Consider the following 5,248-nt stretch of genomic DNA (forward strand, 5'->3'; position numbering starts at 1 on the left):
ATTGAGCTCCAGATTATGGTGATGGGCATTGAGCTATGTTTACCTGATGCAGTATTAAACAAGATATAGTCACTGCCCTCAAAAAAAGCTCACAGGTCAGTCATAGAATAAAACAGGCAATCATAATACTCTGTTGTAAGTGTTGCGAATAGTAGCAGGTATCGTTTATACAGGAAGGCCAGCTTCTGTTCTCTCATCCCAGCCAGTAGAACACTTCCAGGTAGGTACTGCTGGCTAGATGGAGACAAAAGGTATGGGTGGTCTACAGCCATGCTACCCTGAACAAGCCCGAACTCGTCTGATCTCAGAAGCTAAGCAGGGTCGGGCCTGGTTAGTACTTGGATGGGAGACTACCTAGGAAGACCAAGTGCTGTAGGCGTGAAAAATTAAAAAATAGGGGATTGTAAGCTGACAAGGTCCTTGCATTCTGTGAGGTCAACCAAGGGTTGCCTCGCTTAAAAAAATAAAAAAATTAAAAATTAAAAAAAAAAAGATGTGGATGACTTGGTACATAGGCACAGGTGTCCCTAGAAAATCTAGTCAATCCAAGAGGCCTGCTGACCACGGGCTTCTAGTCATCACTATATTTGAATTACAGTGCATTTTTTCAGATATCTAGTTTGCTGTAGGAACTTCCGGTTTCACCCACATCCTACCACTTCAGTTTTTCTCAAGGAGTATCAGGGTTATACTTACATGAATAATTATATACATAAAACACAACTGGAAGAATTTATATTCACTCTAAATTGCTTTCTTGGAGTTGAAAGTTGGAGGAATATCATCTTACTCATCATGTATTTTTTGTACCTTTGAATTTTTAAATAAACATGTATTACTTCCATGATTAGAACACAATAAGGATAAATACATTTATTGTTTTCCTAAAGACCTCCAGAACTTCTATAGCTACACCCTCTCTCTCTTTAGCTTCATAGCCAAATGTCTTTAAAGAATATTGTGTAACCCCTTCCAAATCTTCACCCCACGAGCCAGCGATGTCTGCCTTCCCTGCCTAGTGTCCCCTCACCCACGGTGAGGACAACGAAAGAGAGTCCTTTATTCTTGTCCTGAGGTCAGATGAACACTTTCCAGGCTGGTCTTACTCGTCTTCTCGAGCCGCTGCACTCTACCGTTTAATTTCACGTCCTCTGCCACTTCCTCTGTTTTCTTTCTCGACTCCTTTTCTGCTTTGATGGTTTTTGGACACAGTGAAAATGTCTGCTTACCTAGTACACATTCTCACTTTTTGTTTTAGAGTCTATTTTGCTCCATGTTAATAGCCATTCCACCTCTCTTATGGTCGCCATTTAGTGCATCTTTTTCCCGTTCTTTCACTTTCACTCTATATGTATTTTTGAAGCTCAATTCTCCTGTAAACAACATATAGTAAGAGCATGCTTATAAAAAGTCCAACCTAATATAATTTATTTTTTGGTTGTCTTGTTTAATCCATTCACTTTTAATGTTATGATTGATATGTTTAAGTTTATATCCGCCATTTTTCTTTTTGTATTCTTTATGTCTTTCTTTTTTTATTTCTCTCTTCCTCCTTTACGGCCTTCTTTGGGCTTCAGCAGATATCTTCTAATGTAACGTTGTAATTCCTTTAATAATTTTTAATGATATTTTTGAGACATTTTCTTAATGGTGTTTCTAGGGCTCACAAGACACAACTTATTACAGTCTGCTTCAGATTGATACTGAATATCAGTGAAATATAGACACTTCACTCCTCCCCTTCCCTCTTTTTTATGCTATTATTGCTATATATCCTATGTCTTTGTATGTTAAACTCATCGTTATTTTATTTTATATCCTTAATTTTAAAGAAGTTGAGAGAAGAAATGCAAAAAAGTATATATTTATAGAGTTCGTTATACTAAACTTTTTATTCGCCGTTTCTGATGCTCTTCGTCTCTTCCCGTGTTACTGTTTGGTAGCGCTCCCTCACTCCAGGACATGGTAGTTCTCAGCCGCCTCCTTTATGCTGCTATGGTTGAATGCAGTCAATATGTAGTTTAAATATTTAAATAAATGTGTAAATAAATATAGCAAATATATTTATAAATTTTTATATTTATGAGATATGAAATGGGTTATACATTTGCTTTTAAAATCAATTAAGAGAAGAAATGAGAAAAATATGTAATTATGCTGCTATAATTACCAACTTAATTGTGTTTCCTACTACTCTGTTTTTTCTTCTGGATTTGAATGGTTGTATATCACTTGCTTTCAGCTTGGAAAACTTCAGTATTTCACGTAAGGTAGGTCTGCTAGCAGCACACTTTTTGTTTTTGTTTATCTGGGAATGTCTGTATTTTGCCCTCATTTTTGAAAGGTAGTTTTGCTGGCTATAAGATTCTTGGTTGACTCTTTCTTACTTTGAACACTTTGAATATGTCATCCCGCTGCCTTCTGGTCTCCGTTACTTCTGATAAGAGTTCAGCTGTTAATCGTATTGGTGTTCCCTTGTGTGTGATGAATTTTTCTCTTAGTGCTTCAAGATTTTCTACGAGTTTTGGTTTTCAATATCTTCACTCCATTGTACATGGGTGTGGTTCTCTGCATTTATCCTACTTGGACTTTCTTGGCTGTGTAGAAAATGACTTTCAATTAATCTGAAGAGTTTTCGGCCATTACTTCCTCTAATTTTTTTCCTCTTTCTCTTCTCTCCCTGTAGGCTCTCATTGTGTGCATATTGGTATGCTTGCAGGTGCCTCACATTTCTGAGGTTCTGCTCATTTTTCTTCATCCTTTTTTCTCTGTTCTTTAGATTGCATACTCTTTGTTAATATATCTTCAAATTCATTGCTTCTTCATCCAGCTCAAATCTACTGCTGAGCCCCTTCAGTGACTTTTACTTTTTGATTACTTTTTAATTCCAGAATTTCCATTTAGTACTTTTAAATAATTTATATGTTTTTAGTGATATTCTCTAGTTGAAGAGATGTTGTCATTATATGTTTATTTAAATCTTTATACATGGTTCCCTTTAGTTCTTTGAACATATTTTTAATGGCTGCTTTGAAGTCCTTGTTAAATCTGTCATTTTGCGTTCCTCCAAAAGCAGTTTCTGTTGCCTGCTTTTTCCTGAGTATGGGTCATACTTTCCTGCTTCTTTGACTCTCTTATAATATTTTATTGAAAAATGTCCACTTTAGGTAATATATTGAAGCAAAGCTCGATACTAATTTCTCCGCTAGTTGTCCTTTAATTTTAAATCCTATTAATAGTTTATCAAATAATTCGAGTAATGACTAATGACTAACCCCATTCATAAAATTTAAAAACCGTCTCATTTATCGTCATGTTCTTAGATATTGCACAGAGTCGAGGAACAAGCAGGAGCTCAATGATATTTGTGAATAAATGAATTCTGTGTGCTGGATAACAAGTGGGCAAGGCTCTGGTGGTGGCCGGCAATGGCTAGAGGTGGCAATGGCTAGAGTGTCCGACAGAGCCACAGGAACTAAGTGGAATTGCCAACAAGATAACAAACTGATTTCCTTTCTGTGGCCCTTGCTCTATTACATGTTTTCCAAACAGCAGCCTTTTACAACTGTGTCACATCTGTCACTCTTCTTTCTAAGTCCCCCAGTGGCTTCCCATCACACTTAGAATGACAGCCTCTCACGGTCTCTCTGCCTTATCTCCTACCACTCCCTACTCACCTTGCTCTGTTTCCACCACACTGGCCTCCTCCCAAGAGTCTCTTGCTTTGCTCATTTTCACATTAGATTTTTGTCTGCCTGGGTGTTCTTCCCACCGAATTCACATGATTCACACTCTCACTTATCTCCGATATTGATTCAAATGATACTCTATCCACAATTCTTCTTAGCTCCTACTTTTTCTCCATTTATCACTATCTAATATACTACATAATTTACTTTTTTACCTTGCTGATTATCTTTCTCTTTCACTAGAATGTGAGTTCTTGGAGGGCAGGGCTTGCCTCTTTTGTTTCTGTTTCTCTCCTGTTCATTCAGAGAAAAGCACCTGGCACATAGTCAGTACTCCAAAATGTGTGGTAAATGTGCGAATGAATAAACATGGCTCTACGAGTGTTTAATACATACTCCTTCATTCATTTAACTAGTATATGCTGAGCATCGACAACATGTCAGGAACTCTTCTAGACATTCAAAACATGCTGGCAAACCGAGACAGAATTCCCTGTCCTCATGCACCTAGCATGAACAACCACGCCAAAAATACAACTTTTGACGTTTAAGCAGATCATGAAGAAGCTTATGGCAGGTTAAGGGGTAAAATATATGGGAAGATAAAACAGCAGTGACATAGAGAATTAGTTCATGGAAGGCCTCTCTACGGAAGTGACATGTGATGTGATGAGATAGTAATAATATCACTGATGAGGAAGACAGTGATGACAGAGGTGGCTAAAGGTTAAGCAGAAAGTTGCTCGGCAGTAAATGCAGCTTTATAACATTTTCGGTACATGGTGATAATTCCCTAGAACAAGTTGTCTCATATCTAACTCGTTAAATGCTTCAATGAAAGGTTGTGTAAAAATTGTGAGAATAGCAGTATTAGTACTGTTTCTGGTTCTGTTGTATTTCATTCTTTCCCAAATTGCTTGCTTACATTTTTTAAAAAAAAATCATTTATACTTTCTAAGATAGATCACAATGTATTTTAAATGAGATTGTAAATATAATGATTTCTTATTGAATAGAAAATTTCCTAATTCCTAAGGAAACTAAACAGTAAATTCTCATTTTAATGTAGACTGTGACCTAAAGCAAATTGGACATGTCTAATCTCTTTTTAGCAATCTATTATACTACAATTAAAATTTCCAGCAGGAGACCAGCCAGAAAAGTTCCAAATAATGATCTTCTTTGACATTAATATTATTATTTCTTCATCTGGGTAGTCACTTTTATTCCTACCTTCACCCCTACCCCCACTACTACAAAAAAAAAGACTTTGAGTGGTGTGATTCCTTTTCAATATAACCTTGAAACTTCCAGTGCTCATCATTGGTCTCCTCAGCAGCAAGGTGGACCATGTGCTTGGACAGTAGCTTAGTAACTTACCTGTAGCACATGACTTTGTCTTCTTTACCTTGCCACGTCCGCAATGGATGCCTTGATGAGGCCAATTTAAATTGTAGGGTTTCAAGGAAACGTTTACCCAGAGATTCTATTGCATGGCCTTGGCCTTTGATGTGGGTTTAATTACATCCCTCAAGAAGATGCGTTGAAGTCCTGCCTCC

At 37.0% G+C, this 5,248-nt stretch overlaps 1 pseudogene; it reads left to right on the forward strand.

The window, feature by feature from the left end:
- The first annotated feature begins 260 nt into the window (after positions 1 to 260).
- On the forward strand, positions 261 to 379 carry LOC111744112 (annotated as a pseudogene).
- The last annotated feature ends 4,869 nt before the right edge of the window (positions 380 to 5,248 follow it).

This window comes from Pteropus vampyrus, unplaced genomic scaffold, assembly GCF_000151845.1.
Source record: "Pteropus vampyrus isolate Shadow unplaced genomic scaffold, Pvam_2.0 Scaffold127, whole genome shotgun sequence".
In the NCBI taxonomy this organism is placed as follows: Eukaryota; Metazoa; Chordata; class Mammalia; order Chiroptera; family Pteropodidae; genus Pteropus; species Pteropus vampyrus.